Below are 19,839 nucleotides of genomic sequence, written 5' to 3'. Positions count from 1 at the left end.
CAATTTACAGGCCAGTTTGATAATGAGAATGAGGTTAAGGAGGATAGACAAGGAGAGGCAGCTGGAAGAAGAATTTTATCATTTATCACGTTATGAATGGAACTGGTGCCGCACTAACTTGAAATGTTTGTTTAAATATTTTGCCCCTCCCTTTTTTTGGGAGGGGAAATTGTTAGTCTTATTGAGTTGTGAGAGTTCTTTATATATTCTAGATACAAGTCTTCTGTCAGATATGAGTATTGTGAATATTTTCTTTCATTCTGGGGCTTGCCTTTTTCCTTTTCTTAATAGTGTCTTTTGAATAACAAATTTTATAGTTTTGGTAAAGTCTAATTTATCAGTATTCCAAATGGTTCATAATTTTTGTTTCATTTTAGAAATTGTTACTTAACTCAAGATCACAAAGATTATCTCCTATACTTTTTACTGGAAATTTTATTGTTTTAGCTCCTACATTTACGGCTATGAGTCACTTCAAATTAAATTTTGTGTTTGATGTGAGATAAGTCAGGATTCTTTCTTTCTTTCTTTCTTCTTCCCTTCCTTTCTTCTTTTTTTCTCTCGCATATGAATGCCCAAACATTCCAGCACCATTTTTGACAAGACTGTCTTTCCTCATTGACATCGAATTACCTTGGCATCTTTGTTGAAGATCAGTTGATCAAATACGTGTGGACCTATTTCTAGATGCTCTATTCTGTCCCATTGGTCTCTGTGTCTGTGCTTATGCCAATACCACACTATCTGGATTCTGTAGCTTTAGAATGTCTTTTTCTTTCGTTCTTTCTTTCTTTCTTTTTTTTAAAGAATAAATCTTGAATCAGATAGTGTACATCTTCCAAGATGGTTTTTCCCTTTTAAAATTGTTTTGGCTTTTCTAGGTCCTTTGTATTTCTGTAAAATTTTCAGAAATAGCTTGTTAATTTCTTTAAAAAAAAATCCCTGCTGGGATTTTTCACATAGACTACATTTAACCTATGGTTCAATTTGGGGAAAACTGACATCTCAACAACTGAGCCTTCCAATCCACAAACATAATATATCTTACCACTTATTTAAGTCTCCTTTACCTTCTTTCAGCAATGTCTTCTAATTTTAAGAATACAGATTTTTGCATAACTTTCACTGAATCTGTTCTTAAGTGTTTTTTATGCTATTGTAAATGGAATAAAAAATCATTGCTAGTGTATGGAAATAGAATTAATTTTTATTCAGCTTTGGTAATTTGTGTCTTTAAAGTAATTTGTATATTTCACTTTGGTTATCAAATTTATTGGCATGAAGTGATAATATTCTCTTTTTATCCTTTTAATATCTGTAAGATCTACAGTAATGTCCCTCCTTTCATTCCTAATATTGGTAATTGGTGTCTTCTTTCATTTTTTTCTTGATCAGTTTATCTAGATGACTTCAATTATATCTGTCTTTTCAAAGAAACAACTATTGGCTTTACCACTTAAACCTTAAATATTTCTATTTCTTTGGTTTCAATTGGTATCTTTATTATTTCCTCCCTTCTACTTGCTTTGGGTGTGATTTATTCTTCTTTTGTTGTATCTTCAAGCAGAAACTTGGATTATTGATTTGAGACATTTCTTTTTTTTAATTTTATTTAATTGAGCTATAGTCAGTTTACAATGTTGTGTCAATTTCCAGTGTAGAATACAATTTTTCAGTTATACATGAACATACATATATTCATTGTTGCATACTTTTTCACCATGAACTACCACAAGATCTTGTATATATTTCCCTATGCTATACAGTAAAATCTTATTTATCTATTCTATATATACCTGTCAGTATCTACAAATTTTGAACTCCCAGTCTGTCCTTTCCAATCCCCCTCCCCTCTTGGCAACCACAAGTTTATATTCTACGTCTATGAGTCTGTTTCTGTTTTGTATTTATGTTCATTTGTCCTTTTCTTTCTTTTACTTTTTTTTTTTTTTTAAGATTCCACATATGAGCAATCTCATACAGTATTTTTCTTTCTCTCTCTGGCTTACTTCACTTAGAATGACATTCTCCAGGGACATCCATGTTGCTGCAAATGGCATTTTGTTGTCATTTTTATGGCTGAATAGTATTCCATTGTATAAATATACCACATCTTCTTTATCCAGTCATCTGTTGATGGACATTTAGGCTGTTTCCATGTCTTGGCTATTGTAAATAGTGCTGCTATGAACACTGGGGTGCATGTGTCTTTTTGAAGTAGGGTTCCTTCTGGATATATGCCCAGGAGCGGGATTACTGGATCATATGGCAAGTGTATTCCTAGTCTTTTGAGGAATCTCCATACTGTTATCCACAGTGGCTGCACCAAACTGCATTCCCACCAGCAGTGTAGGAGGGTTCCCTTTTCTCCACAGTCTCTCCAGCAATTTTCATTTGTGAACTTTTGAATGATGGCCATTCTGACTGGTGTGAGGTGATACCTCACTGTAGTTTTGATTTGCAACATTTCTTTCTTTCTAATATAAGCAGGTAAAGGTATAAGTTTCCCTTGAAGTGTTGATTTAGCTGTACCCTACAAATTTTGATATGATTTTTTTTAACTTCAATTCAGTTCAAAATATTTTCTAATTTCTCTGTTATTTGTCTTTGATCTGTGGGTTATTTAGAAGTGTATGTTTCACTTCCAAGTATTTTGGGATTTTCCAATTATCTATTTGCTGTTGATTTCTAATTTAACTCTTTTGTGAATGAGGCAAATACTCTGTAAGATCCAATCCTTTTAAATTTGTTGAGACTTGTTTATTGCATAAATACAGTCTATCTTAGTGAATGTTTTGTGTGCAACTGAAAAGGATGTGCTTTCTGTTATTGTCTGATGAAGTGTTTTATAAGTGTCACTTAGGTCAAAGTGATTCATAGTGTTTTCAAATATATAATAATCTTACCAAAAACTTTTTTTCTACTTGTTCTATCAATTATTGAGGAGGTGTGTTAAAAAAGTCACCTGTAATTGTGGATTTATTCATTTATTTCTTTAGTTCTGTCAGTTTTTGTTTCATGTATTTTGAAGCTGTGTTACCAGGTGCATAAACATTTAGGATTGGTATGTTCTTTTGATGAATAGATCCTTTTAACAGAAAATGTCCATCTTTATTATTAACAACACTCCTTGTTTTATAGTCTACTTTTTCTATGTTAATATATACCTTATCTACCTTTTCTATTACTAATGTTTTCATGTTATATTTTTCTCACTCTTTTTCTTTTAACCTATCTGTGTTTTTATATTTAAAGCACATTTATATTTAAAGCACATATACAAACAGTATATACTTGGATCTTGCCTTTTTATTTAGTCTAAAAAAATCTCCTCCCTTTAATTGGCATGTATAAATCATTTATACAGTTAATGTAATTATATTGCTGAATTTAATTCTACTTTCTTGCTATTTGTTCAACCTGTTTTGTTGTCGTTGTTGTTTCCCTTTTCTTTTTGTTTCCTGCATTCTTTTGGATTGAGTATTATTTTTTGAATTTTATTTTATCTCCACTATTTGGTTTATTAACTGTAACTCTTTGTTGTACTTTGGTTGCTTAAGGATTAGCACTTTCTTGAACTCATCATATAACAGCATAAATTAATAATATACCTCTTCACATACAATGTAAGAACTTATCAATACTTTATATTCTACTAATCTCCATTTGTCTTCTATTGTTATTATATATTTTATATCTATACATTTTATAAATCTTATAATACTTTGCTATTCTTTTTACTGAAAACAGTTATCTTTTAAAGAAATTAAAAACTATATCTTCATTCTTAAACAAATTATCTCATGACTAGTGGAATGCCATGAGCTGACTGACTTAAATTTGAATATCTCAGTCAAGCACTACCCAGGGAGGATGAATTTATCCTTAGACCACTCAGACCTATAGAAGCATTAAACTAGGCATGCTTTCCCTGAAGAATATGGGGCTTGTAGGGAAGAAACACAAACATGAAGGGGAAAAAATGTGTTTTCAAGGGAAAAGGAAGTAACTGATGTGATCTAGGCAACCAACAATGGCCACTGGCTCAAGTTATTTTCTTACTGATTTTTAATGAGTCTGTTTCCACTGCTTGCTTTATTTATTTATTTATTTAAATACTTTTATTAAAATACATTTAATGTATAATATATAAGTTACAGGTATACAACATAATGATTCACAATTTTTAAAGATAATACTCCATTTATAGCTATTATAAATGGCTGCCATTCACTGGAAACTCACATAGACACTCTCTAAGCAGGACCAGTTTTGTATGATTTGATTGATTAGAAGATTTCATTGGTATGGTTTAATATTATTATTGTGTAATACCATGTCAGTACATTTGTATGTGGATTACTAGATAATTAATTTTATGGAATAGCAAGTAGAATCTCTCTGCTTTGCATAGCTCCTGGGAACCTAGGAAATATAGGACAAGTATTTTTACCATAAAGTTATATCAAGGAACTTGATTAAGTTGAAAATATTAAAATTGAGTTTTTACAATTGATGTAATCTATCACATCAACAGGATGAAAAAGAAAAATCACGTGATTTTATCAATGCAGAAAAAGCATTTGACAAAATCTATCACCTATTCAATAAAAACTCTCAGTAAAATATGAATAGAAGGAACTTCTTAATAAACTTAATAAAGAATATATACAAAAAGCCTAGAGCTAATATCACACTTAATGGTGAGAATCTCAAAGTTTTTCCACTAAAATCAGGTACAAGGTAAAGATACGCCCTCTCACCATTCCTTCAACATCATACTGAAAAAGCTAATGCAATAAGATTAGAAAAGGAAACAAGATGTATACAGATTGTGAAGGAGGAAATATAACTGTCTTTGTTCATAGATGATATGATCATCTATGTAGAAAATCCAAAACAATCAATTAAAAAAACCTTCCTAGAATTAGTGGTTATAGCAAGGTTGTAGAATACAATGATAGTATACAAAAATCAGTTGCTTTCCTATAAACCAGCAATGAACAAGTAGAATTTGAAATGAGAAACACAGTACTACTTACACTGGCACTCCCAAGAGTCAAATACTTAGGTATAAATCTAACAAAATATGTACAAGATCTATATAAAGAAAACTCTGATGAACAAAATCAAAGAAGAAATAAATAAACGGAGGGATTTTCCTTGTTCATGGATAGCAAAGCTCAATGGTGTCAATGTATCAGTTTTCCCCACTTTGATCTATAGATTCAATGCAATCCCAGTCCAAATCCTAGCAAGATATTTTGTGGATATTGACAAATTGATTATAAAGTTTATTTGGAGAGGCAGAATAACCAATACAATATTAAAGAAGAAGAAAAAAGTTGGAGAACTGACCTAACTTTATTTCAAGACTTACTATAAAGCTATAGTAGTTGAGACAGTGCAGTACTGGCGGAAGAATAGACAGAGATCAATGGAACAGAATAGACAGCCCAGAAATAGGCCTGCATGAATATAGCCAACTGATTTTTAACAAAGGAGCAATGCAATGGAACAAAGAAATTCTCTTCAACAAATGGTGCTGAAACGACTGGACATCCATATGCAAAAAACAAATATAGACACAGAACTTACGTCCTTCACAAAAATTAACTCAAAGTGGATCACAGTGCTAAATGTAAAATGCAAACTATAAAAACCCCTAGAAAGTGCCATAGGGGAAAAAACCCAGATAACCTTGGGCATCCTCATGGCTTTTTAGATACAACACCAAAGGCATGATCCATGGAATAAATAATTGATAATTTGGACTTCATTAAAATTGAGAACTTCTGTGAAAGACAATGTCAAGAGAATGGAAAGACAAACCACAAACTGGGAGAAAATATCTGCAAAAAACATCAGTAAAGAGCTGTGCTGCGTCCAGTGCAGCTTGGGACCGTGTCTGAGGACGGGCAACGCAAAACTTAAGAAACAAAGAGACAGAGTAAAGAGTAAAGATGGGACCAGGGGACTCAAGATCTTGTGGATCCAGAGTCCTGAAAGCCTGGTCGAGGTCATATTTATTAGGAGTATACAGCTCAAAAAAAATGCAATCAAAGAGGTGGGGCTTTAGATTTTCCATGCGATAAGCACTAAGTTCCACTTGCTGATTAACTGATTAATTTCAGGCCTATCCCTTCCAGGAACAATCACCCTCTTCCGGGGGTATGCAAAATTTCTTAACCTATCCTGTTATTGCCTCCGGGACATCTCGAGATAGCAAATATTTCCCCTGGGCTTAACTGCATGCTTTCATGCCAGAACAAAGTTCTATTAATGGATGATCTGGCTTTCCAGGACCATCCATTGTTTCACCCTAAGGAAATATCTGCCCTCCTTCATGTCCTTATGGTCAATGTCAGGATTGCTCACCCCAAATTTTCTTTAGCATAATACGTGCTATAGGTCATCTACTGCATAAAGCATTAAAACAAAGCAAGCAAGTGTGAATATAATATTTTAAGCTCATAGAAATTTAGGTGCAGCTTGTTTTCCAGCTGTTCATTTTCCAGTGGCTTGTTTTCTAGCAGCTTGTTTCCCAGCAGGGCTTTTATCCACAATATACAAAGAATTCTTAAAACTCAACAATAAGAAAATGAACAACCCAATTAAAAAATGGACCAAAGATCTTTACAGACATCTCACCAAAGCAGATAAATAGATAGCAAATAAGTGTATTAAAGATGATCCATATCATGTCATCAGGGGAATGTAAATTAAAGCAAAATGAGATACTACTACATAACTATTAGCATGGCCAAAATCTAGAACACTGACAACACCAAATGGTTGCAAGGATGTGGAGCAACAGGAACTCTCATTCATTGCTTTTGGAATGCAAAATTGTACAGCCACCTTGAAAGATAATTTGGCAGTTTCTTGCAAAACTGAACATTTTCTTACCATACAATCCAGCAATTTTGCTCTTTAGTTAAAATTTCAGTTACAAAGGAGTTGAAAACTTATGTTCACACAAAAACCTGTACATGGATGTTTATCGCAGGTTTATTCATAATTACCAAAACTTGGAAGCAATCAAGATGTCCTTCAGTAGATGAATGGATAAATGAACTGTAGTATACCTAGACAATAGAATATTTATTCAGTGCTAAAAAGAAATGAGCAATCAAGCCGTGAAAAGATATGGAGGAAATTTGAATGTATATTACTAAGTGAAAGAAAACCCTAACCCTAACCCATCAAACATTTTTTTTTCCTCTCACACTGATTCATTCAACTAATATTCATTGAGTACCTATTATGGTCCAAGTAACATGTTGTTAGGGGTTGGGATATACTGAAATATAATTCCTGGCCCCTGCTTTCCAGTCGGGACACAGATGGAGAAATAGATAAATTATAATATGATGTGATAAATGCCATAATAAAACTTAAACATGGGAATACATAAGAGACGTAGGGACATAAAACTTTGATCAGTCAAGAGCAGCAATATTTTAAAATGTGCAATTTGTTAAATCTTTAATAATAGATCACATTCTAAGTCAAGCTGACTGCAGGCATGTGAAAACTAAATTACTTTTCAGATGCAATATTTTTAAAGAATGAGTATTTGTAGTTAAGCTACAAACTTAAAATAAGTTATTAAAAATGTTTATCAGACTTGGCCTCTTCCAGTGTCAAATGCAATTTAACTGTTCAGAGCAGTTAATAGCAAGTCAAATAGTTCAAGCTCAGAGCGTGCTGAGGAGTGAAGAATTAGTTTTCCTTAATCTATCATCTGAAAAAGGAATTTTCCTGGAAAGATTTAGAACAGAGCTTTCATCAAGGTTGTGACAGTTCATATTTTACTCCTGAAAATATGCTGAATGAATAAAATATAAGAAAATCTGAACAACAGGCTTGTCTTCAAGAAATTTTACTGGCAACAACACAAATCCTGGACCTCATCATTCAGATGTCATTTCCTTGGTGAAGTCATCTGTGAACGCTGCAAAGACAGAATCCATTTACTCCTCGCCACATTTCTTTGACTCCCTGTGCTTCATCAGTTTCACAATTCTTTGTTGGCCTTTATTCTCAAGAATGTGAGGCAGGAAGACCACCTCCTCCTGCTGCAGACCAGGAGACAGGGAGGCTACTTAAAGATCTCACCATCAGCTGACAGCACAGGGCCTCAGAACAAGAGGAGGCTCTTAGCAAACCTGACAGTGAAGGAATGAGGTGTATGTGTCCATTAATTCCCCAACCAAGAAGCCCAGTAGTCTCAATCTTAATTCTATTCGGAGACTGAGCAGCTCAAGGACTTGCAGTGGTATGTGGACAGAAGTTCAGATGGCCTTAAGAGGGTTTAATTAATTAGACACTACTTTTTAGTTCCTGCTAATTAGAAAGAGCTGCCAAGAAGAATTAAAGTGCAATTTGTAACACATTCTGATTGCCCTTCCTCATGACCCTGCCTGAGCTAAAAGGTAAAGGGAAGAGGAAGACTTGGACCCGGGAGTGCAAAAGACAACTTGCAAATGGCCTTGGGTCCCAGCAGGGCCACAGAGGGGAATCACGGGGGCAGCGCCAGCTCAGGCGCTCAGGTGGAATGCTGAGGAGGTGGGTGGCGAGCAGGGTCGGGGTGGGAGGGCAGGGAGGCTGCGAAGGACGCGGAGAGGGCTGGGGCGCACTGAGGGAGGCAGGGCTGCTGCCTAGCCCACCCTGGGCTACATGGACTTCCACAGCCTGGAGCTGAGGGCAGGTTTCCAAATCGCCTAGACTTGGGGCCCACAAGTTCTGCGTGGGGTCGGGTGAAGTGTGAGGTTGAAGCTGACGATACTGTTCGCACCCCACCTGATCCCTGCCACCGGCATGTGAGGCGTGCAGGGCACTAACGACGGTTACTTCCACTTTACAGATGTGGAAAACGAAGGGTCACAGAGTGGAGTTTTGACTAAGGGTCTCCTGCAGATAGGTGGCTGACTGAGCCGTATAAACTGTCATATCCTGCGCTCTCACAACCCAGGGCTGGCCTCGCCCATTTCCCCGCCTGGCTCTATCGGCCACAAAGTGACGTTTCAACCTAGAGCCTTGCCCACCGGTCACCCGCTGCAGCCGCACTGCCCTCCCAGAGGAGCAGGAGTCGAAGAGAGACGCGAAAGTCGCAAAGGCAAGAAGCTGACACCTGGGTTAGGCCGGCAGGCGCCCAGAGCGGCGGCGAGAGCAGGAATGCGAGGAATGCTTTCTAAAGAAGCTCCGGGTTTTGCCTCCGCCAGATTTCTCTATCCTCTCTGTGCTTCCACCAGAATTGGATGGAACAGCCCCAAATGCATTTAAATAGTCTTGACAGCATAGCCCCCAAATTCGATGGGTGCTGGCGTTTTTCAAGGGTACCCTGGTGACCAGGATAGTCAACCCCGCACCAGGAAGCCCCGAATGTGAATTTACACCTAGGAATTGCAAAACCTCGGGTGCCCCTGATCCCTAGGGGGCGTTGGTCGGCCTCCCCTTTTCTCTTGTCCCCACCTCCAAGGGTACTACTGGCTTCTCGGGTCTTTTTCTCCGGCCCCTTGTTTTCCAGGCCCTGATTCTAAACGGAGAACTCGCACAATAGGATGGGTGGGCTTCCAAGGACGGCGAACAAGAGGCTCGGACATTCAATCATTTAACAAATATTGTTTCAGTTCGTGCCCCGCGCAGGGCAGTCAGAGTGGAATGGGACACTGGCCACAGATTCGTGGGGAGGTAGACGCATGAATAAAGGTGACAGGATGATATGCCGGGACAGGTATAAACAATTGGGGTCAGAACTCGATACTTAGCTGTGAAGGACTTCGTTAATAAAAGCCCTCAGGACAGAGCTGTCACTCTCTCCTGCGGTTTGGCCTCGTAGGCATAACTTGGGCTAGGAATCGCGCGCGAGTCACAGGCGGCTGGACCCACCCACTGTGTCCCTAGTTGCGCTCTCCAGTGGAACTTCCCTAGGAAGGGAGCTGAAGGCTCGAGTTCCGAGAGGCCGTGGCGCGCTAGGGGCCTTCCCGATCCCGCGTCTGCCCGCGTCACCCCTGCCGCCCCCACCTCGAGGGGCACAAGCCGGGGTCCTGCCCGACTCCAGCCGGGTGGGGTCGCAGCAGCCGCTCGCCTCCACTCGGCACCTCCCACCTCCTACTTCGCCCCTCCTCCCTCCCGGTGCGCGTCCTCCGCTGCCGGTTCAATCCCCGCCGGGACCCGGAGCGCGGCGGCCGGTCTGCGCCCTCGCTCCCCACGCCCTAGCATCCAAGACCCGGCCCGGGGCATCTGCGCGCCGCCGGCACCTCTCCGGGGCGACCGCGGCGGGCTAACTGGGCATGCTCAGAAGCGGAGCGGCCGGGCGCCGCGGGAGCCAAGCACATGCAGTCGCTGGGCCGAGCGCCCGCCGTCCAAGGGGGCGGCGCACATGCAGCGGCCCTCGCCGACGCCCGGGCCAGCCTGGGCAGGACGCGGGCCAGGATGGCCTCCCTCACGGCTTACGGTAACGGCGGGTGACCGTGGGCTCCCGAGGCGCCTGGGGCGGGAGGGGCTCGGGAGCCGTCCGACCACTCCGGGAAACTTCGGGTTCGGCTCTGGGGAGAGTCTGGAAGGGGAGCTGGCCGCAGCGTGCGCTGGCCTGGGGGGGCCGATGCTTTGTGGGGCGGGAGGCTGCCTGGAACCTGGGAAGGGGGCGTTTGTAAGGAGTCGGTGGCGAAGAAACACCTAAAATTTAGGTGTCTTCGAGCTTCGGGACTCCAGAAAAGAAAATTCCTTTCACTTCAAACCACCGAGGGGAAGGGATACGGGTGTGGAGCCCTTTTCTAGCAATGTGAGGCTTGGAGTTAGATCTGCGTTCAGTCAGTGCTTATCTTGTCCCTGATTGACCTTGGGCAAGTTATTTAAACTTTTCTGTTCTTGCATTTCTCCATCTTAAATTAGAGATGAGAACATCTCTCTGACAGATGCTATGGGGTTAAATTATATGCACGAAAATATGCTTTTAATACAAAAAAAAAATCAGCTTGGAAATAAAAGTTCCGTGGAAATAGAAGACATTGTTTCTCCCCTCCCACACTTTTTTTTTTGGTTGAAGAAATATGTTTATGTTTATTATTTTTAAGACATTTGCACAATTCTGAAGGAAAACAAAATCACAGTATGAAGGTTTTAGACTCAGCTAGAAATCCTAGCCGCTGGGGAAGCCAACAAGCCTTTTTTTTTTTATCAACGTTCCTGCTTGCGTGGAAAAAGCAATTCTTTTTAGTCCTTTATCAGAGATGCTGCCGAGGCATTATAGGAGGCAGAACCTCAAGTAGACCTCCCTCCTTACCCTGGCTTGCGATCAGTTGCAGTGATGACATCTAGTTTTGGCTTTTTAAACGCAGAGGTACCGAACAATGGTTGGGAAATGTTCTGCGGGGACATCTCCAAGCCAGGGATTGGTGGGAGGGAAATTGCTGCCCTTTGGCATGGAGGCTTCATTCTTCAGGCCAGTGATGTCCCCTGCTCATTTCCCCAAGGTTAAAAGGGTCAGTCTCTTTTGCTTGGGGTTTGAACTGTGTAAAATGATCACTCAGGTGGCTCTGAGGGTTAGCAGTTGATGCTTGGAAACCTAACAAATTGTGAGCAGATTACAAATTGCATACTAGTGGCCTATTTTATTATATTATTTATTTATTTATTTCTCAGAGCATTGTCTGCTGGGATTTGGGTTGTTCTTGCCCCTGCTGCACATTGAACACATAACGTTGTTCTTGGATTGCCGTCTGGGGATAATTCAACCTTCTGATTGTATTTTAGGCATACTCATTTGCAGAAGTGGTGAATACACTTGACAGCAAAGTGCACGTTAGTTTTTTGGTATGTAGTGATGTGACCCAAGACACAACAAGGTAAGTCAGTCCATCAGGGTTTTCAACCTAGTAAATGAGTTCAGAAAAAAACCAAAACTAGGCACAGTCAACGTATTCCTCATCTGCTGGATGCTGTAGAGATTATTATTATCTGATGAGAGTCTGGTCCAGCTCTGGAATCTTCCACATATCATCCTTCTGAAGATCAAACAGCTTAAAAAAAAAAGTCCCCTTTCAATTCTGTTGGATTTGGGTTTAGATGTCATGATGGGGGATGCCTGGAATTTAGAGGGTTCAATTTTTATATTCATTTGACTGATTTAATAAATGCCTTAGTCCTATCTTTAGCACAGGGGCTGCCAAGAGAATGAACAGTTATACTGTAAGACTGTGTGTTTTAGGTTCCTAAGAAGAGAGAGAAATTTGGCTTATGTATGCATTTCATTAGCAGCAGCCTCCAGTAAACCTCATTAGCTTCCCATCCAAATATGCATTTTTGATCCTCTGTTGGAACTTGCTTTTTCTGTATTTTGGCCTGAAGTTTTACTTTCAGGCAGCCATCTAGACACGTATCTTCCAGAAATGTGGAATGGAATTAGGTTAACAATAACTGTAGTGTGTCCTCTAATAAATATATGTTCAATGGATGATGCAATTTTTAAAATTCTGGATTTTTAATGCCTCACCTTGTCATACTCACCACTGATGTTTCTTTCCTTTCCTGGTCTAGGTCCTTAAGTGCTTTTAGCTCATTATGTAACCATGTGCATGAGACCAAAGATGGGTGACAAGAGAGAAATGGCTGGGACTTGATTCATTCTTGGCCATGCAAAAGAAGGCACAAGGGCCGTATCCCAGGGTGCACCAGGAAGGGACTTGTGGTTGGACCTGCCAGCCTGTCGTTGAGCTGTTAGTTTTGGATCTGAGGAGGCTTAATAAGGGCCCAAAGAGCTTATGGAGCACAGTGGGGGCTACTTCAGATAAGGAAAGCCTCTCTGAGGAGATATTTGAGCAAAGAGTTAAATGGTGGAAAGGAGTGAGCAATTTCATTATGTGCGGAAAGGGCACTCTTGGTAAAGGGAACAGTAAGTGCAAAGGCCTCAGGACAGGATGAGCTTGTTATGGTCAAGGCGAGCTGGAAGGTCAGTGTGGTGAGGGCAGAGAGACCAAGTGGAAGACAAGAAGAAAATGCAGTTAGAGCCAGTTTTGTTTACAACTGTTCTCCCCTCATTTTCCTCCTGCCTCTTAAATGGCTTCTTCTTTGTGGACTCCTCTGCCTGTTTACTTGCTGTTTGCCTGAGTTCTGTCCTTGACTTCATAATCTCACTCTCAGCCATTTGGATGACATTGATCAGACGTTTACCAAATGTGAGACAATGGCCCTGAGGGCAGAGTTAGTCTCTTAGCGGTAAGCCTGTAAACCGGGGTGACCAAGTTTTCTATGTTGTAAGTAGAAGTGTGGGCTGTGCTGAGACACAGTAATGGCACTTTATGCAAGTTAGCTCATTTAAATCTCACAACGACCTTTAAGAAATTAGTCCAATGTTAGCCCAATAGTCACTTGAAGATGTTGAGGCTCAGATAGGTTGAAGAATTTACTTAATCTCACCAGATGAGTGGGGAGCCTGAATACAGGCTAGGGAGTTTGGCTGTGGAGCCTGGGGGTGGGGGAAGTTAGGAAGAGGAAGAGAATATGCTCATTCAGGCATGGGCGGCTGTGTGGTTAATCCCAGGCAGAAGGCGTGGCTTGAGCAAAGACAGTGGATGACCAGAAGTTCAGGACTTCTGATTGGAAGTGGGTATAGGCGAGGGATGTAATGGGAGCTGAGCTGAACCATGCAGCATGGGAATGGGGCAAGACAAAGGGATGAGTGCCGAGGACATAGCTTCCCTCCTATCACTTTGTCTTTATTCAGGTGACTCCTGAATAGACATCACCAACTCAGAACTTCTTTCTTGTGTGTGCTGTGCTTGTAGCTGGCTTTGCAAACTCAACGTATCTGAAACAGAATTCCTCTTCCAGACCTGTGTCCTACAGAATAACTCCAGCCACTGAGCTCAGACTGTGTGAGGCTCTAGCCTGGACCCAGGAGTACCAAAATAAATGAGATCTCAGTCTTTCAAGATGGCAGGGTCAGCTGGAGGAGGTAGACTCTTAAAGAGAATTATAATGCAGTGTTGTGGGGGAGGGGCTGGGAGGATTGAGGGATAAGTCAGAGTTACCTGGAGCAGGAGGGCGTTCCAGGGAGGGGCAACAGCAGGAACAAAGGGGAAGGAGAGAGCTGGCAGGGGGCATAAAGGCAGCCGCTGGCTGCATGGTATTGGTGGAGCATGGCGTCTAAGACGGGGAGGTTGGCAGGGGCCAGTGTACTCTATCCAGTCCCCTAGGCTGGAATCCTGGGAGTCCTCTTTGAGGCATTCTTTACCAGAACATACCAACCGTGACCTTGGACAAACTAATTCATCCTCTGTGCCTCAATTTTCTTATCTGTAAAATGGGGTCGCTCTGAGGTTTAAAAGCAACCATACTTGTAAGAGCATCTGAGTGCTACATAGTGAGTACTCAGTAAGCACTCAGGCTGCCTCTCCCAGACCATATACTCTCAGCCACCAAGTCCCATTGATTCTTCTTTCTTTAAGTCTTTCTACTCTGTTTTCTCCCCTCCCTGTCCCCAGCCCTTACTAGTCGAGGCCACTGACACTGCCACCTCTGACTGCAGTAGCAGCCTCCCAGCGGTCTCCCTGCCCCTAGTCCCGGCCCCTTCCTGATCCCAGTTGTAAGCCTGATCCTGTTAGTCCTCTGCTCGAAGCTCTCCAAGGGCTCCCCTCTGCTTACAGGTCAAAGTCTAAGCTCCCTGGCTTGGCAAACAAGGCCCTTTGGGTGCTGACCATCCTTCTTTGCTGCTGCCCTGGGCCCCAGACTCCCACCTCCCAACCAGGTGTGGCTGATGGTGCCAGGTTTTCTCAGGTGTCTGGACCTTGGCCCACGCTCTGAAACACAGCCCCCTCCTCCTTTATGAGGCTCCCTCCCCTCTTCTGTGATCTCTCTGTCCTCCTGGTTCCTCACTTGGGAACTTTCAGGGTACTCCTCTCTCCAGCAGCTTTTTATTTGGTACTGTAGTGAGGACTTCCCTCTGTGGGCTGTAAAAATCCCAAAGGCCGAGGAAGACTGTATATCTTTGTTCCTGGTGCCTAGCCCAGCGCCTGGCTCGTCCTGGGGGAGTGGTCCTTGGCTGTCTGACTGACTGAAAGACTGACTAGACTCTAGCAGGGGACGGTACACTATGCACACATTTTTAAAACTTCATTTTTCTATTGCGAACAAGTCACATAACTTATACCCTTCAGAAAAATAGGAACGAACGAAAGAGCAAAAGCACTTTCACAGTACGTGGTGAAATCAGATTGATGTGTGCTGACTAACTGGAACTCACGCGTTAGCTACAAAAGATGTCCAAGCAGCTATTTGATGACTTGCCTTGTTTCCGCCCTCCACCAGCTGGCGTGCTTGTTATTATGCAATCCAGACACTCATGGTCAACCTCGATTAGGATCCTTTTTGATTAAGAAGCTGTGGCAAAGCATGTCCAGATTATACTTTGACATTCAGCCCTTCACACTTTGAAAGTTTCTTTCTAGGGTAAAATTTAAGTTTTACTTTGAACCGGTGAAGAAGCATTTTAATCTTTTCCTTTAAAGCAGTATGGTCTTTGTAATAGGCATGTGGATTTTTCTATTAGAACGCAGTCCCAGAGGTCCTTGGTAGTCTGCAGCTACCAAGGAAGTTTCTAGAATAAACAATTCAGTATATGTTTTGTGAGTGCTGACTATGTGTCAGGCACTGTTGTGGGTTCTGGAAGTAAAAACAAAGTCAAAAACTGTTTTCATGAGTCTTATATTGTAGTAATAAGGCATGGATCTTTATTTTCTGGAAAAAAAATTAGAATACAATGTAGGATTTTCATTACTGAATCAAATAGGTACAAGTAGGAAAGAAAGAAAGGCAAGGAAAGGCTTTTCTCTAATTGGAGTTCCTGAAAGGTCATTTCGTCACTGTGCCCACGAGAGTGGACTCAAAGGGAAGCTGAATAATGAGTATTAGGCCAGGTGTTTAAAACGCAGGAATGGTAATTAAAATAGTCAAAGGCTTCCTAGAGTCTTAGGCAAACATTTATTTTGCTTTCTGTGCATTAGGCAGAGCCAGGCTCTGTGGACACAAGGTGAATAAGGAATGGCCTTGCCCTCCAGGGGTTCGGGTCTCATTCGGGTACGGTGGGAGACAGAAGGGGGCCACTCCCAGTAGTCCTACAGCTGGTCCCTACCTTGCCTGCTCCCTGCGTGTCTCCTAGTGCTGTTGCAAAAACCACACGAAACGGCAAAGGCAAAAACTTTATGAAAACCTAGAAAGCCCTAGAGCAGTACAGGATACAGCACTCTGATGCGTTTATTGTCATCACTGTAGGAAAAGCTCTGTGGAGCGAAACACACTTTCTATGCTTTGATTAATTCATCAGCACCTTGCAGAGACCTCCCAAGGCTCCAGTTCTTACCTAGGGCCAGCCTGCATCTGTGGTACATGATGTGCACTCAGTATTTTTTAAATGAATGAATTTCAGTCATAATGTAAAGGTAGACTTTGAGGCCCAGGTTAGATGATGAGATACGGGTTACACAGCCAGGAGAAAAGAGTTGGCCTTGAATATTAACTTTTCTGTAAGCCCATAAAATATACAGCAAACTTGGAATAAATCACACCAGTATTTCTGAGGAATACACATGCATACATACACCCATCCACACATACACACACACATACACATACACCCCTCCATGCTATTTTGTTTTCTTCCTAGTGGGTTCTCTAGAACTTTTTTATAAACAATTTTAAGTGATGTACAAAAAAATCAGATGCAGTAGGCAGTTGTAGCTCACTCTATGCAATAAATATGTATTTTGTAAGTTAAATGTTATTTCCAGTACACTAGAGTAAGGTAGTAATTAAAGGCATGGTGAGGTTTTTTGTAAAGTCAGTGTTATGCATCGTTTATCTATTGATACTTCTTGAGTTTCATCTGTCTATATGTATAAGCATACTTCTAATATGTTTTTAAGGGTTTAATGAAAACATTTTCCTTTCCTTTTTTAATTTGTCCTTCCTTTCTCGTGGGTGAGGTGTTTCCCCAGGCTTTGTGGAGTATGGATTCCAGGGGAGGACTTTACCAGGGGCTGGAGACACTGGCACTACCTGGAAGTTTATTAGAAATGCAGTTGTCAGTTACATCTTAATAAAACTGAAAAAAATTGCAGAATTCCAGGCCCACCCCAGAGCTAGTAAATCAAGCTCTTCATTTTAACAGATGCAGGTGATTTGCCATCTCAAATTTTCTGCAGTTTCATTAAAATTTTCCTGGTGGATTTGTCAGTTTCTCCTTGTAGCTCTATTAATTTTTGCTTCATATATTTTGAGATTATTTTATCTCAGATAACTCAGATGTAACATTTTTGTTTCTTCCTGAAGAATTATACCGGAACCTTTCATCATTATTTATTGACCCTCCTTACCTTTAATAATGTTTTTTGTCTTATAACCCTTTAATCTAAAATTAACATAGCTACTCTAGCTTTATTTTGGTTAGTATTTGCTTGCTATATCTTTTTATATCTTGTACTGTCAACATTTCTGTGTCCTTATGTTTTAAGTGTTTTTCTTATAAATAGAATTTAGTTGGTTTTGTTTTGTTTTAGAAATCCATCTCACATTCTTTTAAATAGCAAAGTTAGAGTATTTACATGCCATTATACTAATGTATTTGAACTTAATTCTACCATTTTACTTAATTTTTTTTATAGTTTTTTTTGGGTGGGTAGAGATAATTAGGTTTATTTGTTTAATTTTCATTATTATTATTTTTTTCAATGGAGGTACCGGGGATTGAATGCAGGACCTTGTGCATGTGTATGCTAAGCATGCGCTCTGCCACTTGAGCTATACCCTCCCCTCTACCGTTTTACTTTGAATTTTCTCTTTGTCTTTTTTTTTTTTTTTCCCTATGCTTTATTCTCATTTATTTCCTTTATCTCAGTTGAATTTTTTTGTTAAATCCACTCTCCCATTCTTCCCCGCCATCTGTCTCCCACCCTCTCCAACACAGCAAACTGGTTTGGAAATATAGTTTATTTCTGTTATTTTAATAATTGCCTTTCTACTTTTACTTAAATCTTACTTAACAAATTTACACGTATTCATTACATTTTGTTTCACTAACTCTAAATTTAGTGTTAACCTCTCCCCTGAATAATACCTTGACTTTGGGCACCCAGATCCAGGCTTGTATACTGTCATTGTTTTGTATTTTTAGTTATATTTCTTTAAAAACATTCCCAAATTAGACATGATAATTATCATTTCATATTGACAATTTTTATTTAGATTTGCCTACCTGTTTACTAGAATTCTGCATTCAGTGGAAAGACATAAATAGACATGATACCTGCTTTTTTTTGCTGTGGTTAAGATGAAAGACAGGTTGAATGTTGAGGTGGGCCTGATTATCCTTAGTTGGAAGATCATCCTGTTTATGAGTGTACCCAAAATAATTTGAGACAAAGGAAATTGGGCTAATTTTGTCACATGTTCTGTTAAGTGGGCCTCTGAAAACAGAAGTCACGAGGTGATGTCTGTCTCATTCCCTATAAAGCCTCATCAGACAAATGACTGTCAAAGAGGTAGCACCAGATACAGCAGGAATCCACCTAACCCTGCTTACAGTATTAATCTGGCCTCCTTCTGTCTTTGCCTCTGTCCTCAAATATTGGTCTCGTGTGAGACTTACCTGGGTTTTAATTCCAGCTTTGTGACTTCCCAGAAGTGGGACTGGGCAAGTTCCCTAATTTTGTGAGCCTCTAGTTCCTCATCAGGATAGTGGAATAATCAGACCTACCTTAAAAGAGTTGTTTTTGGAGCTCAGACGAAATAATGATGTAAAGGAAATAACGAATGGTTAGCCTAGTGCTTGGCAAGGAGTAAGTACTCAGTAGCTATTATTGTATGACTCCACCGACATCTAAGTATCTTAGACATTTTTTTCTGCAGGATTTGCATTTCTAATTTGCCCTACCATGATTTCTGCCCCTCTTTATTTCTTTAAAAAAAAGTATTGTACATACAGACAGATGGGCAAGACAAATTTATAATTTAACGAATAATTATAAAATGAACACTGTGTGACCACCACCTCGGTCAAGAACAGGACATTCCCAGCACCAGAGGACCCAACGCCACTCCCGTGCTTTTTCACAATTCAAACTGCTTTCTTTCTCACCAAATGCAATGACCATGCTGATTTTGTGCTAATTATTTTGTTACTTTTCTTTACTGTTGTACCATCTATGTATGCATCTGTAAACAATATAATTTAATTTGGTTGTTGAACTTTTCATAAATAGAATCCTGTATCATTTGGGTGTTGCGTCTTTTGTTAAAGGTTATGTTTGTGAGATTCATCCATAGTATTTTGTGTAACTTTGCTTCATTCATTTTTCTTTGCTGTAGGGGATTCCGTTTTATGGATATCCTTGTTCTTTTTAAGTATAAAATAAAAATAGTAGCTGACACTAGTTGGACACTTTCTATGTACTACTTTCTAAGATAGGTGCCTGTATTATTCCTACTGTACATACAAAGTAACAGAGCCACATGGAGATAAGAGTTAGAACCAGGTATCTAATCTACTGCCTCCAGAACTCACAAAGTTTATTAACCTCATTCATAGTCTCAAGTTTTCCCACTAGTTTCCTGATTTTGTTTATTTAACTGCAGGTGGTTCCTAAAGGGTCAAATGGATAGTTAAGCCCTCCCACAAAATTTAGCATTTTTGTCTAATTCTTATATAGGAAAACACCTTCCTTTACAGTCACTTTGCACCAAAACTGCAACAGGTCTTGGTACTTTTGCTCCTTGAGCCTTTGCAAAATATTCCCACCCAAACTATGCCCTAGTTTTACCATTTAGATTCGATTCAAATTT

This window comes from Camelus bactrianus, chromosome 12 (assembly GCF_048773025.1).
Source record: "Camelus bactrianus isolate YW-2024 breed Bactrian camel chromosome 12, ASM4877302v1, whole genome shotgun sequence".
NCBI classification, from domain to species: Eukaryota; Metazoa; Chordata; class Mammalia; order Artiodactyla; family Camelidae; genus Camelus; species Camelus bactrianus.
Note: the sequence above shows the minus strand (reverse complement) of the source record.